We start from the raw sequence: 25,903 nt of genomic DNA on the forward strand, positions 1-25,903 counted from the left end.
GATGAGAAAAACAGTCCTTATAGCAGATTGCCCCCTTTTCACCACAGTTTCTTCCCTCTGTATGGAATTTCTGCTACAGGCACTTAGGTTAGTGTCTTAATGGTTTATAAGAAACAAAGGAAACCTTTCTTGTTTGTTACTTTCATACTTCACCTTAGGATAGGAAAGATTGGAAGCACATTTGTTGTGCTGTCCAGAGACTGCATAAATTGCAATTGTTTCATATTCAGTTAAATAGTTTTATTATTGGTTGTAGGAAGTTCTTCTCCACTACCATGTGTTGTATCCTGCTTCATGGTTGCAGTACATCTCAAGAGTAAATTAAACAGTTGGGAGTAAGTTAAGCATATTTCTCCTAATTTATTCAGCAATATGTCTTTTGACAAGCCACTATTATTTGTCAATCTCTGAATCTTTTCTGTATTTTCACCAGTACTTTAGTCTAAAACTTAATCATTTTCACTATGCTGGTATGAGCCTGGATCCTGGTCACAACATTTATGCATTCCTTCCAAATGTATCTTTGGTAACTGGGTAAAACTCTGTATGCAAAGGAAGTTGTTCTAAGATTGGATACCTTCCTTGATGGAACAACATTTGTGTTGATTCTTTCACCATTTACAATGTGGAACTTTTTTTCTGTAGCTCCCGCACTTGGGGACAAATAATCCCTATGGTAACATAGTTCATGATGTCACATGCAGGCTGTAAAATTGTACCCAGCCCCTAAGCCTGACAATTCTTTTCTTCTGCTCATAGAATACAGCTGTCAGTGTTAATTCACATTGTCAAAGTGTTCCAACATATGGTGACTTGGGGAAAATAAACCAAGTATCCACGTGCCATAATATTACCCGCCAAGACCAGCAATGGCATTGGTTTGCCTTTATTCTCTCATGGAGGAACACGTTTTGAAGCACTGAGATAAGTGCCAGCAGTTCAGCCCTGCTATCCACAGATGTCAGAGGGGGAACTTCTTTCCTACCTCATGACAAGGAGGGTGGTGGTTTAAGGTTCATTATGCAGGGATTGGGAGGAGGCTCCCACCTGCAGCTCCAAGTCTCAGACTGAGCACTACCACAAGGGTTTTTAGTTGGAGAGTAGGCCATGGCTAATCTTTCCTTAAGGTAAATCTTTCTTTTAAAAAAGTCCCTCCAGTCCCTGGATGTGAGCTCACCCTCAATTAATAAGGCTTCTACCTAACATATCTCCTGCTTTGACAGATAATGGGGGCACAGAGGAGGTGCATCTCCAGCTACCATCCTAGAAGTGCTTTTCAGGGTATATGTGATGCTCATCCACTGACTGATGATGTGGAACTCTCTGACAACCAGCCTGATCTGAGAAGTGATCTCCAGACTTATCTCACTGGAGTTTAGGAGTATTTCAGACTGAGAACTTGATCCCAGCATGATCTTAAAGGCCAGGCCAGGGAGTTTTGCTGGGTCTTTCTACACTAGAGCTTACATTTCAGACCTTCAATATTAAACAGATGTTTCAGTTGTGGAAAGAGTTTGAATCACAGATGAGGCAGCAGTCACTCAGGCAACATACCTTGATGCTGGTGTTGGTTCTAACAGAGGCCTGACATAACCTTGTGACATCTGGAACATGTCATTTGCACACATATTGCCTTATGGGACTGTACTTGAGCTCACCTCTGTAGCAAAGAAGGGTTTTGGAAGAACGACTTCCACTTAACGTTTCTCTGAATAGTCTGAGGACTCAGCCCATTTTCTCAGAGACAGATGGGAATGATAACTTCCCCCCACTACATTTCTCACCCAAAAAGCCCTTGCTTTGTAGAAACATGCGGCTGATGAGGTGTGGCGCAACTTTTACCCCATTCCGATTTTCAGAAATGACCGACAGTGTTCTAGATAAGAAGGAGGAGCCCAAGGTCATGCATTCCATGAAGCCAGTAATAAATTATGCCATTTTTGTGAGCTGGAACTACTTTTTGTTTTTTTTTTTTTTTTTTTTTTGGAAGTCCTAAGGAAGGCAGGCACTCTTTCCAAACCTGTAATTGACTGGCTTAAGTTCCTGACAAAACTTTCCTGGGCTGACTCCTGCAGAATCTCTTTGGCCCAACATAGGACCCCTAAAACACTCTTTATGAGATCCTGAGTAAGTAGAGCTAATTCCTAACTAGGCATCCCAGGGCTGATTATTTTATGATTTCTGTGATCCAGCACAGGGCCCAGGTACCTCAGCATTTCCCACCAACCAGGGAGTCTAAATCTCTAAACAGGTGTTTTCAAAAGCTATACTGTGCATCTGCTAAACCTCATTGATTCAGTTTCTGTTGGTAACTGTTTAAAATCTCGGGACCTTCTTTGCTGATTCCCGAGATGTGGAGACTTAATGGCCAAAAATATAGAGTTACAAATGCCAAATCTGAGGTTGCTATTTCTTGGAATATTTCCATTTCTCAGAGATATGGTGATCACAGAGTTGGTATATACAAATTCAGAGGCTTGCCTCCCATATCTGTAAGTGCCGGGGGGGGGGGGGGTGTTGCGCTCTACACAAAATAAGTTTAAGAGAGAGAATGATATTCGATGGTTACTCTTCTCTTGCATTTTTATCTTTTTTTGGCTTGTCAAGGCTCAGCATTTGGAGTCCCGACATTTTGATGGAGAGATGTTTCTATTCCTTCCTTGTAGACCAGACAATGGAAGAGCTTTCCTTTCTGTCTGACTAGTGGCTCAAGGAAGAAATGGTTAAGATTTCACTTATGGCTTCAGGATTGAGTGTCCATGTAATTGTTTGCAGTTTCAGTTGTATTGACCCTGTAGCTAAGGTGTACAAGCCCAGGGTGTAGCTGAATGGTATGACTTGGATGTGATTTTCCTGTCTGAAGGAGAAGCTCAAAAGATCTGTATTGGAGACCCATTTCAAAGGGAACATTCTGATCAGCCACTCCTCTTAGGATTTGGTGGATGACCTCTTGACAAAGAAGCACACTCTTATTAATGTGGGGGACCTATATATTCCCTCTCTTCCTATTTATTCCCTTTCCATGCTTAGCCAAACCCAAAATAAGAAAGTAATTTCCTCACAAGACTGTGGAGGGCATTAAAACTTTCCACAGTTTTGCCCCCTTCTGTAATGTCCATATCACTTGAACAAGGATGTAAGTTCCTCATAAGACTGTGGAAGACATTAAAGCATCATGCAGTTTGTCCCTCCTTCTCTGCTGTCCAAATCACTTGAAGTGGATGACTCTCCCAGTCCAATTGCATTACTCCTGATTATGTTTGTTTATTGCATTTGTCCAACAAGGTGCCGAGGACGGGGTGAAAACCTCCAAGTGATGCTCAATAAATAAAGGTTTATACATACTGTAGAAAAAAAAAATTACTAGTGTTTTCATAGTCTACTGAATAGTGTAGAAAAACAGCATTTTAAAAGTGCATGCATGGTCTAATGAATAAAGATGTTTTGTAAAAGTTTATACATGGTATAGAAAAGTCATTCAGTAGTATTTTAAGAAGTCTGCATAGTAATGGAGTCATTGCAGATAGTACAGAAAGGCACAGATACAAATTAGTGTTTTCAGCAAAATAATATGAGCATAATTCAATATACAGACATAAATTTCATTGAACCAGTAGCATTGTATATATGCCTGTAACACTGCCAGCCTAGGTATCTGGAATTTTGTGGATAGTTGTGTGTCATTTGTGAATATTAATATGATCCATATGCTTGTCTTACAAATGTAAGAGAACTATATGTTATGTGTATATTAAACTACTGGTGCAGAAGTGTGTGTTGAACTGTATGTTATGTACTGAGCTTCAAGAATGTAACCACAGTGTACCCTACTGGAAAAGAACAGAAATGTATATAAACTATATACTATGCAAATGTATGTTTTATTAGTAGAAGCTGGAACATGCAGAGTTAACTTGCAAAACTTCAAGAAAATAAGTTGAAATGTCAATGTCAAGTGTTTTAGTGCAGCAAGCAGACACAATGCTTAGAGCTAGAGGTTTTCCTATTGTCTTGAAACAGAAATAATTACTAGGTTTCAAATGTAAAAGTATTTTTATTGCTCTGTGACTTCCTAGCAGCTGCACACGAGACATGTATTTTTGACACAGAGGTGTTAAATTGTAAGTATCTGTTTAGCCTACGACTGAAGTCAGGTGACAGAGTGATGTCATCCGAGCTAACCCATCCGTAATGTTGATTATTAATTTAAGAACGGTCTCAGAGAAAGAATGGGCATTTTGTATCTTGTCTTGGACCTGAAAACATCCTCTCATCAGCACTTGCCTTGCTAATTGTAAGTAACTAGGGTACAGTAATCCCGCTTAGATATAGATAGTAATATAGTAAAAATTAGTTTAACTGTTTTCTGTATTTATTTATTTGAGACTGTCCTGCAGTGCTCTTTTAAAATATTTCCTGTGATTCTGAACTCTGCAGTTACTGTGTTGAGTATTGTCTTGATGTCCTTCAAGAATGCAACTGCAGTCATAACATATGGATTGTCCTGCCTCAGGCAGCCCTCGGTCGGCCGAATTCCAAAGTCTGGGTCCGGCGTCGGCTGGTGTCGCCTCCTCTCCGACGTCAGAGTGGCTGGAGTATAAAGGCATCGGCTGACGCCATCTTCTTCAGTCTTTCTTGCCACGCGGTGCACGAAGCAGAAGCAGTTCGCAAGTGCCGGTCGGTCAGCTCCTGTGTTTTCAGTACCAAAGTCATCTAAAAGCTAAGTACCCCGTTGGGGAACATTTTTTCTTGCCTCAGCTGATGTCAGAACAAATTGAGAAAGTTAATAATTGTTTGTCTTGTGGTAAACAAATACCTCATAAGGACTTCCATTCTTACTGCCTTCCTTGCCTGGACCCAGACCACGATGTCTCGGCCTGTGCTGCCTGTGCTTGCTTTAATAAGCGCACTCTCAGGCGCCGGGCAGAATTTGCCGAAGACTTTTGCGGTGAATCTTTCGCATATATTATGCCGTCGGATCTACCGACAACTCAATCTGCCAAAAAACGAAAGGACCGGGACCGATATCCTCGGCCCGCGTCCACAACCGATGTTACTCCTAAATCCTCCGCTAGTGCTTCGGTCCCTTCGGAAGCGGTGATTCAACCGCTCCAGGCCGACGACACAGCGTTAACATGCCCTTTGGTCTCGGAGACCTCTCCGGTGCCGGTTGTTGATTTTCCTCCGGAAACCGAAGTTCTGGATCTACCCGACACCATTCCCGTAGACAAGGTTACTCCTGCACGTGGGGCTGCAAGGCCTCCTGTATCCATGTCTATCAAGGCCTTTGTACGTGCTAAGGCCGCCAGCCAGACCAAGGCCCATCCTAAACCTGCTGCTCAGGCCCCTTCTTCTGATAAACAGATCATGTCTCTTGCTGCAGATGTTATTTCTCTTATCAGGGGGTCTCAGCATCACCCTGACAGAGGTTCTCAGCCACCTGCAGAGAAAAGGCCCAGAACTGAGCAGGCTGACAACCTCTCTTCAGATGAAGCCTCTGGGGATTCTGAGCATTCAGATACCCAAGAAGAATCCTTCCAGGCCTATGAGGACTCCGATGCTGAGGAATCAATTCCCTGTGCCTCCCCTCCAGAGGACTTCTCGTTTGGTGAAGTCCTGCATTCTATGAGGGAACATTTTAAATGGCAGGGTCAGGAATTCTCTGATTCCAGGAAAAGGCTTCGTATCTTCCTCAAGCTTCCCCAGCACAGACCTTTAGCTATTCCTCCAGTTATAGATGTTTTGGATGATGTTTTCTCTGACTCCAGTGTTGCAGGATCATATACATAACACTCAGCAGGTTAACAATCATTTTCTTCAGTGTGGTTATGATGCATTGGAGGCTTCATGTAGGGCAGCTATGACTGGGGCTGTGATACGTAGACATGCTTGGTTAAAAGATCAGCCATTTCCAGACCATGTTAAAGTAAAGCTACTTGATGCATCTCTGGAAAAACAGAAGCTTTGTGGTGCTAATGCACAAGATGTGTTGAAATCCATTGAGGAAAAAGCTAAGTCAGTACAGACAGTCAAGGATTTCCTCCAGGTTCAGCCTCCCAGGTTTAGCAGAAACTGGCCTTCAAAGAATTGGTCCTTCCCAGACTCTGACAAGTTTCAAAGGGGAAAAAGCAGGTGTGCCCGAGGTAGAGGGCAATACCGAGGATCCTACAGGGGCCGCCAATGGCAACCTCCAAATCAAAGAAGTGGCGCAGGCAGCCCTGCTGCACCACAAGGACAATCACAATGACTTGACTTTCATTCCGCCTACAAAGGCTCAAAGAGAAGCACCTTTGGGCGGAAAATTATCCTTATTCTCAAAAAACTGGCATATCTTAACCAAGGACAACTGGATTCTGGATTTAATAGACAAGGGTTACAGATTCCACTTCCATACTTTACCAATAAGACAAGGCATGCCAAACCTGCCACATCATCAAAGGGCAGAGGCACTCACTCAAGTCTCAAAGCTGTTAAATATAAAAGCAATAGAGAGGGTTCCTCCTCAGGAACAAGGCCAGGGATTTTACTCAAGACTGTTCCTTGTTCCAAGAAAAGAAAACAAATGGAGGCCTATACTGGACTTGTCTACTCTAAATACTTTTCTCATTGTGCCAAAGTTCAAAATGCTGACGTTGCAGCAACTCCTTCCCATGCTGGGCAAGGGGTCTTGGCTGGTCACTCTGGACCTCAAGGAGGCATACCTGCATGTCCCAATCAGACAAAGCTGCAGAAGATACCTCAGATTTCTTGCAGGGACAGAGCATTATCAATTCTCAGCATTGCCGTTTGGCTTATCTACTGCGCCCAGAGTGTTCACGAAATGCCTGGCATCAGTAGTGGCACACTGCAGACTCCAGGGGATTCAAATATACCCCTACCTGGACGACTGCCTCATACAAGCAGACAACAAACAAACCTTAATAGCAAACTTGGACTACGTCATTCAACTACTGCAGGCCTTGGGATACACAGTCAACATTCAAAAGTCAAGACTACTACCATCCCAACAGATTATTTTCCTAGGAGCCAAACTGGACACAGAAACACAAATGGCCTACCTCACAGAGGAGAAACAACAGCAGTTAACAGAGTACTTCAAAGGCCTAGCAAAGCTCTCCCAGCTGACTGCAAGGAAAATCCTGCAGGCCCTGGGGTTCATGGCATCTTGCATTCTTCTGATACCTTTGGCAAGACTTCATATGAGAAAGCTGCAATGGTACTTAAAAAGCTTATGGTCCCAACACAGCCAAAGCCTAGAGGACGTAATCCCACTCATCCCATGTCTGCAAAAAGAATTTCTGTGGTGGGCTCAAGCAAGTCAGTTAAACAAAGGCATGTCCTTCAACAGACCTCAAGCAGGTCAAATGATTACAACAGACGCCTCAGATCATGGATGGGGGGCGCACATGGAGGGCAGATGCATTCAAGGTCTATGGACACCAAGGGAAAGACATCTGCACATAAACCAAAAAGAGATGTTGGCAGTGATACATGCAATCGAGACTTTCGAAAAATCACTACAACAAGGACATTTGCTAATAAGGACAGACAACACCACTGTCATGTGGTATATAAACAAGCAGGGAGGCACTCATTCTTATCCCCTCTGCAGACTAACAATGATTCTCTGGGAAAAATCCCTGAGTCTGAAGATACATTTGCAATCCCAGTTTGTGCCAGGCAAGGACAATGTACTGGCGGACAAGCTGAGCAGAAATTTCTTGGATCCACACGAATGGATGCTGCATCCTCACATTTTCTCACAAATAACAAAGACATGGGGAAGACTGGACGTGGATCTCTTTGCTTCTCACATGAATCATCACCTGGAAAAGTTCTGCACAAGGACCCACCATCCTCTAGCCTGGAAAACGGATGCTCTCTCCATCAGCTGGAATTCCCTAAAAGTTTATGCATTACCTCCTCTACCTCTGCTGACCAAGGTGATACTGAAGATCAAAGCAGAACAACCAACAGGCATTCTGATAGCTCCAGACTGGCCAAGGCAACACTGGTACCCATTGCTGTTAAGCATATCTCGGACCAAACCGTGGCCTCTGCCCCTATGGCCCCTGCTGCTAACACAACACAATTACAGGACTGTCCATCAAAACCTAAAGACATTGCATCTGACAGCCTGGAGGTTACCATGACTCCTTCTGCTAACTCTCTTTCCAAAAAAGTTCAAGAGATCTTACTGGAAGCACGCAGACCTTCCACCAGAAAAACCTATTCAGCCAAGTGGAAGAGATTCAGCATCTGGAATGCCAACAGGGGTCAGGATACAGCATTACTAAGTATACCTCAGATATTGGAATACTTGGCAGAAATGTTTCATACTGGACTCTCATATTCTTCTATAAAGATTCACACCTCAGCAATCTCAGCAAAATACAATTGTGATCCACCAGTGTTTTCACATCCTTTGCTAAGACAGTTCCTAAGAGGGATAAAGAATATCAAACCTCCCAGAAAACAGCCAGTACCTGCATGGGACCTCAATTTCGTTTTGGAAAAATTAACTCTTCCTCCTTTGGAGCCAGCAGCAACTTCAGAAATGCAATTCCTATCTTGGAAAACGGTTTTCCTATTGGCAGTCACATCTGCAAGAAGAGTCTCTGAGATACAGGCACTTATGGCAGTACCTCCCTTCCTCATTTTTCATCAGGACAGAGTTTCTCTAAGAACCAATCCTACATTCATGCCAAAAGTAATTTCCAGGGTATCTCTAAACCAAGCTATTCACCTGCCTGCTTTCTTCCCCAATCCGCAAAACAGGGGGGAAAAATTGCTGCATACTTTGGACATACACAGGCAACTGCGTTACTACTTGGACAGAACTAAGGCCACCAGAAAGTCTGACCAACTGTTTGTAGCCTATGCTGCTGGAGTACAAGGAAAAGCAATCTCCAAACAAACAATTTCAAAATGGATTGGACACTGCATCAGATTCTGCTAGTCTTTCCATGGAAAAGGTGTGCCAGCTAATATTAGGCCACATTCCACCAGAGCTATAGCCACATCCACAGCTTTCCTAAGAGGAGTGGCTACAAAGGACATTCTAGAGGCTGCTACATGGAGCTCCGTGCATACATTTACCAAGCACTACAACCTGCCCTTATACTCCAGATCCCGAGCAGGCTTTGCTTCGGCAGTCCTGTAGGGCATTTTAGCTATACCATCCCTTTCTTAGGTCCATCCACCCCCAGCTTGGCTATGGTATTCAACCCATATGTTATGACTGCAGTTGCATTCTTGAAGGACATAGTACAGTTTTGTACCTACCATAAATGTAGATGTCCGATAGATATGCAACTTGCAGTCGGATTTTCCCACCCTCCTACCCCTCTGCATCCTTCTTTATGGGTCCACTACCCCTTCCTATTAGCTGGGGGTACCTTCTATGGTGTATCTGTTTATTACTGTTGTGCATGTCTGGAATTGTTTATCCATTCACCAAATTTAGCCTTCCTAGGAGGGCACCTGGCATCTGGGGCAAGAAACACTGAAGAAGATGGCGTCGGTCGATGCCTTTATACTCCAGCCGCTCTGACATCGGAGAGGAGGCGACACCAGCCGACGCCGGACCCAGACTTTGGAATTCGGCCGACCGAGGGCTGCCTGAGGCAGGACAACTCATATGTTATGACTGCAGTTGCATATATATCGGACATCTACATTTATGGTAGGTACAAAACTGTACTTTCTTTTATTATTCATTATTAAATCTATTTTTGTGGCTGATATTTGTGATACATATTTAAGCTCTGAGAGTACTTGCATATGTATTTGGTGACACTGTACAGGCCACTCCTAAATAGCCTTAGTCTTGGTCACACTTACCATTTGGATAATAGTAACAGTACACAGTAGGGTTGGTCACCCTTTGTATGGGCCTTATGTAGCTGATAAGTAGGGGTTGGTGGCAGTGATAACAATCTTATAGTCTGAGCAGAAGGGGGCATAGCTAGTAAACCTGTGCCAGCCTTCCCCAGGTGTGTGCGCGTTTGTACAGTATATAAATCAGACCTCAAAGTGTGTGTGTGTCAGCTACTTGGGCAGGGGCACAAAGCACTGGTTGGACAGAGAGGGTGCTGTAAGTCTTGGCTTGACCCCTCAGCTGAGTTCGTAACCTTATAGCTGTGCCAGTGGGGAGTCTTATTGAGGATCTGGAGAAAGAAGAAACAACCAGCCCCAGACTATCTGTGATCTCTGTGTGCTCTTAAGGGAAATTATACTTTACTGTGTGTGTACTTGTCATCCTCCCAAAGTGAACGTCCCTCACTGGTGCTAGTGGTGAGGATTGAGGCTCCTTGATTACTGGGCCAGTGCACGGGCGTCATATATGAATTGTTTGGTAGTGGTGGGATAGCCACATCACATATTAATTGGTTGACAGTGGTGAGTTAGCCACATCAGATAGTAACTGGCTTGTAGTGGTGTGGATATTGAATTCCTGTAGCCTGTGTACAGTGTTCACTGAAGGTGCTTGTACTCTCAATCAGCCAAGCAGTGAACATTCAGAGTTGATATCACAATTTTTTTTTTTTTTTTGTTAGCTTAGTTAGTCAGGGAGAGCAGGCAAGCATGTCAGCAGAGGAGTATGGCAAGCTGACAAGGAGCCAGTTGGCTGAGATGTGCCATGCTAAAGGACTGGTGCATGCCAACCTGACTAAAGCAAACGTGACTGCAGCTTTAGTCATAGCTGCATCACAGAATAGCAACCAGTAGGACAATCAGACTGGCCTTATAGATGTACAACTGTCAGAAAATGGACAGCTCAACCTTTCCTTAGAGGACGTAAAAATCAATCTGGAGTTAGAGACTTGAGCTAGAGGCCAAGTGTTTGGAAAAAGAGGCAGCAGAGAGACTCTGGGGTATCTAAAGACTGAGGAAAATGAGAAACTGCAATGACTGAAGGCTGAGGAAAAGAAACTGCAATACCTGGAAGCTGAGGAGAAGGAGAGGCAGAGATAACATGAAAAGGAGATGCTGACTCTTCGCCAGAGTCATGGAGGTAATAGGGAAAGGAGTAACTAAAGCCCTGAAACAACAAAGGTCAGTAAAATTCTTCCACAGTTTACAGAGGCGGATAATTTTGATAGTTTCAGTCATATGTTTGAGAGGGTATGTAAACAGTATAATGTTGACCAAGGGCTCTGGGTATAGTTCCTGACCCCCTTACTCCATGGTAAAGCTGTAACTGCAATTTCTAAACTGCCTGATACCAATTGATTAAATTATAATGCAGTCAAAATATGTTCATTAGAATGTTTTAAGTTAGTACCTGAATCTTATAGGAAAAAGATTCATGAGCATAGACGCAAGGCAGATGAAAGTGTGTGTGAATATATTGCTGAACTATGCACTTATTTTCATAGGTGGATGAGTGGATGTCAGGTCACCACTTTTGAAGGACTGGCAGAGCTTTTGGTGAGTGAACAAGCCCTTAGCACTTTGCCTGAAGATATGAAAATCTGGTTAGCTGATAAGACAATACACTACAGCAGATGTGTTGAGGAAGAAGGGAGACCTATACCCAGCAAGCAGGGCATCACTGCACAAGAAAGGGACACCCAGTGCTGCTCATGGGTCTAAGGGAACCCATGGTGGGCAGCCCAGACTGCCCCAACAGAGTCTGCCAGTGGCAGGGGAAGCCACTAGTCCAGGTACACATCCATGACCAAGGGTTAAATGTTTTAAATGCAACCAGTAGGGCCATGTCACATATAGATGTCCTCGGAGGCAAGGTAGGAGAGCCAGTAAGTGGCAATGACAAAATGTCAACAGTAAGTTGTCTTGAGACAACATGGGTACCAAACTACCACAATAGGTTATATCCTATCGTAGTGAAAGGGAAAGAGGCATTGCTAAGAGAGACACCACCTCTTACCTAACCATTGTGAAGCCTGCAATGGTTAAAGAGGAGCACTACTTGCTTAGGCAGTCTAGTCCAGTCAGAGCTTTAGGAGGGACCCATTCCAAATACCTTTTGCTAGGGTTCAACTTGACTGGGAGGGTGGAAAAGGAAGCCAGCATGTAGGTGTGTTTGAGGATATCCCTGCAGCTGTCCTGATAGGGAATGATTTTGATAATGCAGTACCATGTGTTCATGTAGTTACATGGAGTCAGGCTTGGAGACAAGCATGTGAGTCTGGTTGCCTGGGGGAAACCCAGACAGACAGCACACTTGGCAGACAGGACTGGTTGAGGTGGTTACTTCAGGGAGGGAGCTACCCTGTAGCAGTGAGACTGAGGGTGAGCCACAGCTGCTTGTGAGTAGTGATGTTCACTTGGACAGAGTGACTTCAAGGGCAGAGGTAAGTAGTAGTACCCAGGCTGACAGTGTGGCACTGCCATCAGAGGATACCAGACTTCCTGTGGAAGGGGAGGAAGGGTTACTAAGAGAGATATGAGACAGGCTCAGCTCTTAGACCCTATATTACAAGGCATGAGGGAGGTAGCTAGTGAGGCACCTGATTCTCAAGGGAAGGAGGAATCTGTATACTGGGACAAAGGGTTACTGTATAGAGAGTGGACCCCTGAAGGAGGGCTAGAGGGTGAGAGAATACAGCAGTTGGTAGTGCCCAGAGCCTACCATCTGGCACTTCTAGCCATAGCCCATGATATTCCCTTTGCAGGTCAAATGGGCATAAAATGTACATAGAGACATGTTATGCAGAACTTCTATTGGCCTGGGATCTCCAGAGATGTAACAGGGTACTGCAAGACCTGTGAGCAGTGCCAAAAGGTAGGCAAGGCAGGAGACGAGGTGAAAGTTCCTTTGATGCCTTTGCCTGTGATTGAGGAGCAATTTCAGTGGGTAGCTATGGATATTGTGGGGCCTCTGAATACCCCAAGTTTCACAGGGAAAAAGCATATCCTAGTGGTAGTAGATTTTGCTACCAGATACCCTGAGGTGATGGCTTTGTCCTCCATTGAGGCAGAAAAGGTGTCAAATGCTTTGTTAGAAATTTTCAGCAGGGTAGGTTTTCCAAAAGAAATACTGACTGACAGAGGTGCCAATTTCATGTCAGATGTGCTGGCTTGTCTGTGGAAGCACTGTGTGGTGAATCACCTAAAGACCACAGCTTACCATCCCCAGACTAATGGTGTTGTTGAGAGGTTACACTCTACACTAAAGATGATGCTACAGGCATTTGTAGACCAGTTTAAGAAGAACTGGGACAAATATCTGCCCCATCTGTTGTTTGCTTACAGAGAGGTCCCCAGGAATCCACAGGTTTTTCACCCTTTGAGTTGCTGTATGGGCATAGGGTAAGAGGATCTCTAGATTTGGTTCGAGATGAGTGAGAGGGTGAGTGTGAATCCCACAAGGAGTCTGTTGTGGCATATGTCTTAAACCTCAGGACAAGGCTCAGGGAACTCATGGGCTTGGCCCAGGAGAACCTGGTAAAAACCCAACAGCAGAAAAGGGTCTGGTATGACAGGAATGCTCAAGCTAGAGAGTATGCTGTAGGGCAGCAGGTAATGGTTCTCATTCATGTCAGACACAGCAAGCTGCAGGTAGCCTGGGAGGGACCCTACAAAATGGTAAGGAAGGCCAGTGATGTTAACTACATGGTAGAACTGCTAGGCAGGGGCACAAATTGTACCATGTTAACATGATGACGCATTTCCATGATAGTGAGGTCATTGTGCTCAGTATTTACAGTGGATAGCAAGAGGAGTCTGAGGGTTGATCTGGTGACTGATCTCCTCAGTAAGGCTCGGACTGACACCTCAGTGGAAGAGGTAGCAATGTCCCAGCAACTATCTCCTACCCAGGTTCCAGAAATATGAGCAGTGTTAGGAGTTTGGGGGCATGTTCACTGGGAAACCAGGGTCCACCAACCTGGTGCAGCACCATGTGGATACAGGACCCCAAAGGCCTATTAATCAGTCCCCTTATAGGGTGCCTGAGAGAGTCAAACAGACTCTGAGGGGGGAGATACAGGAAATGTTGGAACTAGGGGTAATTCAGGAGTCCAGCAGTCCCTGGGCCTTCCCAGTTGTGCTGGTACCAATGAAGGGTGGCAGCACCAGGCTTTGTTTGGACTACAGGAAATTAAATAGTCATACAGAGTCGGATGCTTACCCCATGCCTAGGACAGATGAAGCCCTAGAGCAGCTGACCTTAGAACATTTTCTGACTACTACTTACTGTTGATTGTGACAAACAGTGATTGATGCTGTGGGTCAAGTATTTAAATGAGGATGACTTTGCAATCACTGATTTTACCCCATTGTCCTTTTCGCACTAGAAGGAAGTCTACCTGAGTTGTATGTTAGCCACTCTTGTATGTGATCTTGTGACTGTGTTTCTGTCAGAACCATGAGTTTGATACAGTCAAGCCATTTCCCAGACAGAAGTCTATAGTAGCCTCTCCTTTATTCTTGTTGCTCCACCCATGGGGAACCTGGCAGTCCTCATATCCTGTTCTGTCTATCCCTATATCTGCATTCAAGGCACCCATGATAAACACCAAGTCATGTTGCTCTGCTTTTTCTAGTATGTCCTGCAACTGCTGTCTCAATGCATTATTTTCCTCACTGTCACCACCCTGCTGTGGGGCATAGGCTAAGGTTATAAGTATTGCCCTATCATTAGGCTGGAGCCTGATTGCCATGAGTCTGTCACTAATTCTGATGACATCCACACAGTACACTGACAGAAGGGTCTGGATGGAGAGATGAGATAAATATAAGGGAAAAGTACAAAATAAGCAATTTATTGATGACCGAAAAAGGTTTATAGAGAATCAGGAAACAAGGCAAAAGGAACTGAAACACCGCCAAAAAAGAAGAAATAGACACATTTTGGAGAAAAATCTAAGAAAATCCTGTGGAACACAACAAAGATGCCTAATGGATAGAAAAAGTGAAAGAATAAGAAGTTCAAATGTAGAGGATATGAAATGTGATGAAGTAACAGCCAGAGAAACTGAAATGAAATTAAGAAAAGCTCCTAAATGGAAAACCTCAGTCCCAGATGAACTACCTAACTTCTGGCTAAAAGTATTAACATCTGTCAATGAAGATTTAGCAGCGAGTAAGAACTATTTGTATGACCACCCCGAACAAGCACCAACCTGGTTAACAGCAAAAACAACACTCCTCCTTTAGATTGAAACCTGCAAGCTATCCCAGAAATATAGACCAGTAACTTGTCTTCCAACAACATGTATACTATACAATGGAATTGATGCCAACAGAGTTTATAGTTATTTAGAAGAATCATGGCAATAGATCAAAAGGGTAACCAAAGAAAGTCATATGGAACTAAGTATCATTTGTTGTTAAATAAAGTCATAATGGAGAACTGTAAAAAGGAGAAGAATCTAAGTATGACATGGTTAAACTATAAAAAAGCATTTGACAACATCTCACATTCCTGGATAAAAGAGTGCTTACAAATGTATAAGATACACCCTACACTGGTCGATTACATTACAGCAGCCATAAAACAGTGGCAAACCACATGGCAGTTAACCAATGACAAAGGACAAATTACAATTCCAGGGATAAAAATTCAAACGGGGATATTCCAGGGTGACTCTGTCACCACTGCTCTTTTGTCTTATCTTTAAACCATTTAGCTGTTCACTTAACAGATTAGGTCATGGCTACAGTGTGGCTCCCAGAAAACAACAAAGTGTAAAGACTTCTCATGTTCTTTTTGTGAATGATTTAAAACTATAGTTCATCATATGAAGAACTGAAAGCACAACTACATGTGGTCCAAACTTTCACATATGATATAAGAATGTCATTTAGCCTTGATAAATGTGCAAAAGCAACCTTTAAAGCTGGAAAGCTGCAGCACCAAGAAAATATTAGTCTGTGACAGGAATGTGATATAAAAGTACTTGAGCAAGAGGGAGTGTATAAATATTTAGGAAATGATGAAGGATCAACAATAAAACTAAAATTAGTGTTGACAACAGCTGTGACATCTAGGAACAAAGTCCAGGCTATAAACCATTATGCTCTTCCTGTCCTAACTTACAGTTCTGGGGTGACTGGCCCCAAAAGTTGGACAGGAAAACAAGAAAAATGATTTATGTTTATCAGTTGAATACCCGCGGTGGTGGTGCTGCGGTAGCATTGTTGCCTCACAGTAAGACGCTGTCCGGTTCGATTCTCAGCTAGAGCTTCTTCTTCGTGGAGACATGCATGAATGGGCGTACCTTCGTGAAGGTTGTGCGTCAGGGCTAGTAACTCGGCACATAAAAATCAACTACCAATCATTAGCGGACCGGAGTACTGCTGTGGCGACCCCTAACCGGGAAAAGCCGAAAGACACAATTATTGATCTATAAAAATAAGTGTGTAACAATGTTATATATTTGCCATTCTGAAGGAGGTATGGGCCTCCTCAAAACTGATTACATATATAGGTCTGCAGTTGTAGGACTGCATACATATCTGCTGACCTCACAAGATCCAAACATAGTGAAAGTTTTAAAACATGAGGAGAGTAAGTCTAAGATGATTTCCCTGCTTAGTTTAGCAGAAACATATTGGTGTCAAGAGGGAATGGAAACCAATCCAGAAGTAGATAAAAATTAGGCAGCAACTGAATGTGCCATAAAACAAAAGAAAGAATACAAGGTGAAAGATCAGATGAAAAGGCAAGAAATGTGAAAAATGCATAAATAGAGTTGCAAGTACAGAAAACTCCTGGAAGAACCTCGTGTCGATCAGGACCGAATGCAGGAATGGTTAAGGAGAGGTGAATTTAAGCCAAAATATGAAAGGTTAATATTGTCGGGCCCAGGATAATGGAGTATGGTACACATAGGCTCACAAAGTCCATTAAACATGTTGGAGCATCAAACAAATGCAGGTTTTGTAAAAGTCACACATCTTGTTGCTGGGTGTGAAACACTAATGGCAGAAGGACTGCATACTGAAAGGCATAATAATGTGGCAAGACTGTTGCACTGGAGATTGTGCAAATATTATAATATTGAAGTAGCTGAGAAGCATTGGAAACATGAGTTACAAAGCATTATTGAAAATGATGAAGTTTATATCACATGGGATCACCCATTACCAACAGTTCAAAAGACAGATGGGAGAAAAACAGATACAGTAGTCCAGGAAAAGAACGCAAAAGTAACATTGATCATTGAAATTGCTACACCCAGTGACTACAGTGTTTTGCATACAGAGAGAGAGAGACAGACAAAGTCATAAACTACCAGGATTTGCAGGGAGAATGAGGGCAGTGTGGAAAAAGAATACTCGGACAGTTCCAGTAATAGTAGGAGTAATGGGTCTTATAAAAAAGAATTTACAGTCATACTTAGATTTGTTACTGACACATGTAACTCCATATGAATTGCAGAAGGAATAAATTCTGGACACATTGTGGGTGCTGTGAAGAGCACTTTTGGCTGACATCAAAGACTGAAACAATACTAATTTAATGAACTTTAATCATTCTTTGACTTAGGAATGGGGTCCATTCCTGTCATGGTATTAGGAACCCAAGAGACTTGAAATTAAAGTAACACAAAATACTGCAGTCAAAGGCCATGCTACTAGAGGTGTTATTTCCAGTGCTTCCTACAAGATTGTCTATAGTACAGTGGTCTGTGCTACAGCCACTTGGTTCTTAGTTTACACCTACAGAATGTGACTTGAGGAGTTAGGCTTCTTTTTGTACTCCTGCACTAAAAATGCTTAGTTTTCTACTTTTGGTCCCTCATCTGTCCTCTGACTTCTTCCAGCCTGGTGAATTTACTATTTGAGACACAACACAATCTTTCATCCATAAAAGGAACGCGTTCCTTATGTTAGATATAAAAACTGCAGGAAGGACCCAGCCAAACTAGAATATTCACTGTGTAACCCCTAAATCCTTCTGTAGTGGAAGACAGTGGGATGTGGCCGCGGTAGTGCAGCGGTTAGCGTTGTCGCCTCACAGCAAGAGGTTCTCCCATTCGATTCTTGACTGGAGCTCTCTCTGTGTGAAGTCTGCATGTCCTCCCCGTGGTCGAGTGACATCTAAAGACATGCAGGTAGGTGCGTGCATGAATGGGTGTGCCTTCTTTGAAGGTTGGGCGTCAGGCTGGCAACTCGGCACCCTAAAAATCCACTGCCAGTCATTAGCGGACTGAAGTTCCGCTGTGGTGACCCCTAACCGGGAAAAGCCGAAAGAAGATAAGTGGAAGACAATGGAATATATGCAAATGGCCCCTGAAGGCAGGCTTTTAAATGCCCATGACTATATTTAAGCCAATAAAACCAAACCCCACTAGCTGTAGACATACATGTTTCCGCCTTTTTTACCTTTTTAGTGGAGTATAAGTAGACTTTGGCTATACATTAGAAACTCAGAGCTTAAAATAAAGCCTGATGTCCATAAACAGTAGGGTGCCTGCAAAATATTCCAAATAACACCCAGACTGAAGGGCAAAAGATCACATAGGCAAATATTCAGTAAAAACTGCGAGAAAGAGCCAGCCAAGTTAGAATCCTCATTGTATAATACATTAAACCTCCTGTTGGCGAATATGTGAATAAAATATCTAAAGCAATAAGAAACACTAAGAAATACAATGCTTAGAAAAGAAAGATATAAACCAGTAAAAACACAGGTAAATGTGTGTAAAGGATTAAATAAAATAAAATATACCGATATTGCAAAGTAAAAATAAAACACAGAACTGTAGCAACAAAATACCAAAAAGTATAAAAATAACACCAAATATTTAGAAAACCTTCTTCAGAGAAAATTGTCCTGTGATAAAATTCTGAAGTTGACTTAAGTGAAGTTTGACCTAATGTAAGTTGATATCCCTGTACCACTCCCATTTAGAAAATCAAAGAATACTACTGTAGGTTTGTACCTTCACAAAACAGTTCAAAGCTATGTCCATTGAAACAGAAATATTAAAAAGAAAAAAATGGATGAAATAAAAGATAACTATAGTTATTTAGATGTATGCACACACACATATAGAAACTTGCATACACATGAAATATGTGAAGGTCTGCTCAGCGATGAATAAAATACCTTTAGGTTCATGGAGTGAGTTATGAAAAGCTTTCCCTAATACTAACTTAATCATACAGTACAAGATATTTTATTTATCACTCAAGTACCTCTCCTCATCAATTCATTTATCTATTTTTTTTCACTTGTATTACTGGATCCCATTCATTTTGGTGGAATGAATTAAATGATAAACTGTTGAAAAAAATATTTAAATTATGATGCATTTCTTTTTATGAATGCATTGTCTCTTGTGCGTTTTCCTTTACAGTTGTAAGACAGATTTTGGTTTAGATTCAAAAACACTCAGTGCAGCATTGTGGAGACCCTTCATTGGCATACTACTGTATCTTGAGCTGTTCTGGTCTTCCACCCTGTACACGCATAATAAAGTAGGAGTAGAGTGATGGCATTTCATGGAACGAGAGCCTCAGCTTTGCTGTGTGAAATGTAAAATGCTATGCAGATAACTCATACTGTGATTCCCTGATATTTGGCATTATGGAGCCACATTGTATATACAGTGTATAACCTGGGTGGAGGTCAAATAGATGCAGCACCAACCAAAGCCAGGTACATGCATGTCATATGTGTATGCTGGACATGGTCACGATTGTTTTATAACTTTCTCGACAGCAGTGGACACCTGTGTGCACTTGTGCCCATTTCTGGTGGCATCCCATGATACTACGCAGTGTGAATTTTGTTTGAGTCTTTGTAGCATCTTATTTATAGTTCCTCACAACCATGTTTGTGAATGCTCGGTAAACCAGTGGCATGATGGTTATGCAGTGGATACACAGATGGACAATGTTGCTTTTTTAGAGGATTGTGCACTTATTGTGTGTGTAGCATGTGAAGTTACTTTTCTGCCTTTTATTTTGAATTTGAAGTGTACAGCAGATGCACTCCATGTTTAATTTATCCATTTGTTCTGATTTGTGGGAGTTTAAATTATGGATTTGATTTGTGTGTTGGTTTGTGTGTGCTGTGGTGTTTCTTGTATACTCCAAGTATAAATAAATGAGTGTATACTGAAACAAATGCACTAAGTGAGTATGTTTGTAGGTGACTGTACAGTAGTGTCTTGGGAGAAACACCTGTGCAATTATTCCAACTGCTTTAAAGGTCCGATTAAGAGACATGCAAATGAGTCAGTGAATCACTAATGCACTTTTCCTCTGTGCAGCTGTTGCATATGTCTGTATTCCTAGTATGCTGCATAGTGTTATGGAACACAGCACTTTACTAGTGTGCCATTATTAGAAAAATATGTATCTATATGGGTCTATGTCAGATTATCGAAGTTCCAAAACTTCAAAATTCATATGGCCGAGACCATATGGTCGAAGTTTCGGAACTTCAAACATTAAGAAAAAAAATCTATTTTTAGTGCACCCCCACATGGGTGTTTCTGCCCCCACACTCCCTGCTAATTAAATATACTAACTCCAAGATCACACTACATTGTGGAAAAGGGTAAATTTCCCATTCTGCGCTGTATTGCGATCTCCATTCAAAATATTTGAAGTTTCAAAACTTCGTTCATATGGTCCCAACCCTTATGACTTTTGAAGTTTTGAAACTTTGATAATCTGATAGGGATCCATCTCTCTCTCTCTCTCTTTCTCTCTCTCTCTCTCTCTCTCTCTATATATATATATATTTATATATTTATATATATATATATTTCACACCACATTATTATTGTACATTATTAAAATAAATATAGGTATGTATACACATATTTATACAGAAACATAGAGTCTTTCTGTGTACGCAGAAAAAAGTAATGTTGTGATTTCTAACTGAATTATTTATTCTGGGTACTTGGAAAGTACAAGTGGATACACAGAGAAGGCCCGAAGAGAAAAGCTGCAAGATGCATAAGAATAATGTACATCAAAGATCCTATAGGCAGTCTTGAATTAGACGTATGAAATCAAATTTCTAAAAAAAAAAAAAAAACAGAGTAGTACATATCCAGTAAAATGAAAAGCTTTATGAAATTGTAACACAGGTTGGTAAAGAGTTAATTTGTGCAGGGCATGAAATAAATTATGTTATAAGTGGATTGATTGTTACTTCAAATGGACAAGTAAACAGGTCACATTAGTTATATGGTATATGCGTTAAGTGTCTGCATGTGCTTGAGAAGAATTTTCAGTATTGTTTTCTGTATCATTTCCTTACATAGAGGACTGTAAAAAATATATGCATCAACTCTGGTGTGTGTGAATTAGTGTCCTACTATACTTGCTAGTGACATAGGAGCATTTTTGCATTGGTTTTTTTTAGCTTTTATATTCCCGGTGATCATTGAATTCCCATGTTCCACAGGCTGATTTATTCCTCCTGCTTCCTGGCATCAAGGGATGCTGGAAAGGAGAAGCAGAAGTTTGTGACCATTGTTGCAGTGGTGGTGAAGACATTTATTAAGTGCTCCTAATAGCCCGTGTTAGTTGTCTGCTTTGCTAGATTCAAATGTGGATGTGTGCTTCTGTATGTTTGCCTGTCTGGCTAAAGTGTGATGCTTTCTTTGGCATACTCATACTTCCACGTCCAGTCCTTTTGGTCTCACTGTCCAGTTGTCATTCCTTTCTTACAACATGATGTAGCACCTCCCCCTAGGTGGGTAAGTTGGCATCCTGTATTTTTTCCCATCCCTCTTGTCTAGCTGCTCCATTTATTGGGCCCCTAATTGCACCTGAAATATTTTTAGGCATATTAAGTGATCTGAAGTAGGATATTCATTTGTCTGCAACCTGTGGGTTATGGATCCGATATCGGATCCGAACCGGCATGGTTTTCCAGCTATGGATCCAAGCTCTCAGCTCCTCCCCTCACCCATAATGCCCTGCTCTACCCTCATGACCTCAGATCTCGTTTGCCGCGCTGGTGACTGGATTTGTATTCATAGCTCTCAGCTAAGTGGTTATTTCTTACCTGTTAAAACAGAAAATTTAAAGTTTTTTGTGTATTTCTGTGTGAAAGTTTAGGTTTCCCTCTTTGATAGTTTTATTTTGAGTTAAATTAAGTAATTTTTTTTTTTTTTTCCCTCCCCTCGCTGTTGCGTAGAGTGTGTGTGTTGGGCCTGTGTGTCTATATTTGTTTAAGTTACTTTTAGTAGCTTTATAGATTTGAATGGCTGATCAGCCCAAATCTATTTTCTCAAAATGCTCCGAGTGTGGCCATAAGCTCTCACCGGCTGATGGCCACACTCGGTGTGTTAAGTGTCTCGGGGTTGAACACCTCACATCTGGTTGCTCCATTTGTGCAGGGTTCAACCCCAGGGCACTGAGGGAGCGGAGGTCCAAGCTTGTCTTGGCGGGTCTCTTACCGCCAGACTCGGCTCCGGCCTCCACTCCTTCGGGAACAACTGTGGCTACGGTTGTTCCCCTGTAACACCCCTCCTGCTCCTGGGACTCAACCTCCCGTTTCTGGAGAGGAGAGGGATGCTAGAAAAAAGGACCGGAGGGAGAAGCACCAAGCGGCGGGCCGAGACCTCTGTTTCGGCCCGCCAGCCAAGCGAGCTTCTCCCGGCTCCGTTCGGCTCGGTCTCCTCCTTCTCGGCTCCGGTCCCTGTGTGCTTTCACGGGTCCTGAGGAGGAGGAGACCCGATCTCCGTCGAGGCTATCGAGGAGGCACTCCAGGCCTACCTCGGTAGCCTCGTCGAGATCTACATATAGCCTTTCTGATGCTGATCTGGACCGGATGATGAGAAGGTTCATCCAGGCCCAGATGCAGATGGGAGTGCTCTTGCCTCCCCTCTGGGGAGCTCAACACCCTTTTAAGCCTATTGCTCCTTCTCCGACCCGCTATCCGGGTTCGGAGCAGCTGGAGCCGAGCAGCCGGGCGGGGTGGGTCGGCGCCGCTAGTACTTTGTACCTCGGACCCGACCCTGCGCTCGAGTGCGTCGGATCCGACCTCTCGGAGCCTGGATCCGAGCCTCGGATCCGGGGATCAGTGCTCCTTGGCGCCGTCTGTGTCGGGCGTACTGTCCGCCGGATCCGGCGGCGCCGGCTCGTCCACTCTTCGGATCCGAGGGGGAGCCGATTGTCGGATCCTTTGGTGAGGTCGGCTCCCCTTCAGCTTTTGATGTAGTGGAGAGGGCTCTGTTGAGGGTCTCCGGACCCCGGCACTTGTTCGGCTCCGTCCGCTCCCTCTGCACTGGGCCAGGCTTCCACCATCCGGCCCCTGGGACAGCCCGTTTCTGTGCCCCAAGTTGCTCCTATGGAGCAAATTGCTGCTTGCGAGGACTCCTCTGGCAGCCCCGCCCAGGGGGTCCCTCGCAAGCATACGTCAAAAGGAGGCACATTGACTCCCGAGTCTCTCACAGAAGACACGGACTTGGAGGAAGGGGAAGGCTCCCCACGGTCACCCCCCGAGGATGTCTCCTTTGGAGACATCATGGAAATGCTCCGTATAAGGGGGGGGGGGTGGTCTGCCCCCAAGTCTTCCTCGGACGAGTCCGTGTTCTTGGAGGCATTTGAAACGGGCCCGTCTACCTCTTGGGTGTCCCCCCCTGCCGACCCAATGGTGGACCTTATTACCACCAGGGCGTGGAAGGAACCGGACACCGTGGAGCCAATTCCCAAGAGACCGGATAGGATCCTTAGTCCGCCATCCGACCGGGCCCATTGGAGTAAGGGGCCTCCGGTAGATGCCATGTTGACGGCGGCCACAAAGAGGGAACTGGCTCAGGAGAGTCCCTCAGTCCACCCACCGAGCAAGGAGTCTCGGATGATGGACCGCTTGGGGAAGCGGATGTTTAGTTCGGCGACCTTCTCGGTAAGGGCGCTGAACTATTTGGCACATGTCATTAGGATGCAGCGAGATCTTATTAAAGAATATGCTGCATCCCCCCCCCCGAGTCCATTTCGGAGGAGGACAGAGTTCTGCACGCCACCCGTATGGCCACTCTTAGGTCAGTTACAAATACTTCTATGCGGCTACTCTCCCATGCAACGGAAGGCGCCGCTAGAGCTGCGAGGACAGGACTGGTCACTGGGCGTCAGGCCTGGCTCCGTCACTCTGATTTTCTGAGCCCTTCAAAGCGTCGTTTGACGCCCCTTTGATGGTTCTGCTCTGTTTGGCAAGACCGTTCGAGACGTTGACCCAGAGCGAAAAGGACGGGAAGACGCTGTCTGCCGTCGGAATTCGCTTCTCTGCACCCCAGAGGCCCTATTCTAGGAACCAAAAGGGTCAGAAGATGTGGTTCCGGAAGTCGCAGCAGTCCCAGCCTGCTCCGGACAACCAGTCCTTCCGTGGCAGAGGAGGACAGGGAGGACGCCGCCCTAGAGGCAGAGGGCTCCCAGAAACTCGGGTCCAGGGAACCTTTCTCTGAGCGGCCCGCAGCAACCCTGAGGGTTGCCCGACTGCTCTACTCTGGAGGCAGTCGGGGCGTTCGGGCACCTAGCGGCATGGGAGTCCATAACATCGGACCGCTGGGTTCTCCAAATCATATCCAGAGGATATCGCATTCCTTTCCTTTAGCTTCCAAAGTTGAAGTCCCTCCCAGGCGTCCCACCGGTCAGCGGGAGGCCGCTTTGGCAGAAATTGGCCATCTGCTAAAGAAAAGAGCCATCCAGCCCGTTCCCCAGACCAGATCGGATCAGGGTTCTACTCCAGATTCTTTTAGTGCCAAAAAGACGGGGAACTAAGACCAATCCTAGACCTCTCTCTCTTGAATCTGGCAGTCCCCAAAGAAAAATTCGAATGGTCACTCTGCAATCTATTCTCCCCTTCTGGGAGAAAATCACTGGATGTGCTCGATAGACCTCAAGGGCGCGTACTACCACATCCTGATGGACAGGCGCTCCAGGAGGTTTCTCCGCTTCCGGCTGGGAGCCAGTCACTACCAGTTCGGGCCCTTCCCTTTGGTCTCACCACAGCCCCCAGGGTGTTCACCAAAGTATTAGCAGTGGTAGCGGCCCACCTGAGGCTCCAGGGGGTGCAGGTCTTTCCCTACCTGGACGGCTGGCTTCTTTCCGCCCCAACAAGGCATCTACTTCTATTGGCGAGACTCCTTTCTCCATCTTGCTCCCTTTCTGGGCATCACAATAAATACAAAGAAATCCAACCTGGCCCACACAGCTCTTAGATTTTATAGGGGCCAGGCTAGACACAAGGAGTTCTGAGCCTTCCTCACTGCGGACAGAGTTCTAAATCTGCAGCTCCAGGTGCGGGCCATTCTCCATTCAAGTTCTGTTCAGCGGAGTTGGTCCTGAGGGCTCTAGGGTCCATGGCATCGGCTATAGCACTTCTTCCTCTTGCCAGGCTCAATATGCGCATTCTACAGTGGGCGCTCTTAGTACAGTGGTCATACCTTGCTCTCCCCATGCATCATCCCATAGCGATCAGCAAGGCTTGCAAGCGGTCCCTCTTGTGGTGGCTCCACTCCCGGATCTCCACAAAGGCCGCCCATTTTGTGCTTCTCCCCTCTCGCCACGGTGACCACGGACGCCTCCGCCTCGGGTGGGGGGCACTTTGGCCGGACCGTCCAAGGCACGTGGAGCGATTCAGAGACCTTACTGCATATCAATGTTCTAGAGATGAGAGCAGTGCTCTTAGCGTTGCTAGCACTTCAGGACTTTCTTCCCTTGGGAACAATTGCAATTCAATCGGACAACATGTCTGTTGTCTGGTACATCAACAAGCAAGGGGCAACAAGGTCTTACCCTCTTTGTCGAGAGGCCATAAGAGTTTGGGAATGGGCAATCTCCACCAATCGCTTTCTAATAGCAACGCACATTCCGGGTCGGTCCAACATCCTAGCGGACAAGCTCAGTCGCACCATTCTGACCCCTTACGAGTGGTCTCTCAATTGTCAAGTAGCGGAACGCATATTCGCACGGTGGGGAACCCCTTCATGCGATCTTATTGCTACTGTCTCAA

General features: G+C 44.4%; 1 protein-coding gene across 2 annotated transcripts in view; it reads left to right on the forward strand.

The window, feature by feature from the left end:
* CCDC171 (coiled-coil domain containing 171) overlaps window positions 1-25,903 on the forward strand; it is a 3,960,104-nt gene that overhangs the window by 3,614,626 nt on the left and 319,575 nt on the right. The gene's annotated exons all lie outside the window — the stretch shown is intronic.

This window comes from Protopterus annectens, chromosome 2.part0, assembly GCF_019279795.1.
Source record: "Protopterus annectens isolate FY-2018-M chromosome 2.part0, PAN1.0, whole genome shotgun sequence".
In the NCBI taxonomy this organism is placed as follows: domain Eukaryota; kingdom Metazoa; phylum Chordata; order Ceratodontiformes; family Protopteridae; genus Protopterus; species Protopterus annectens.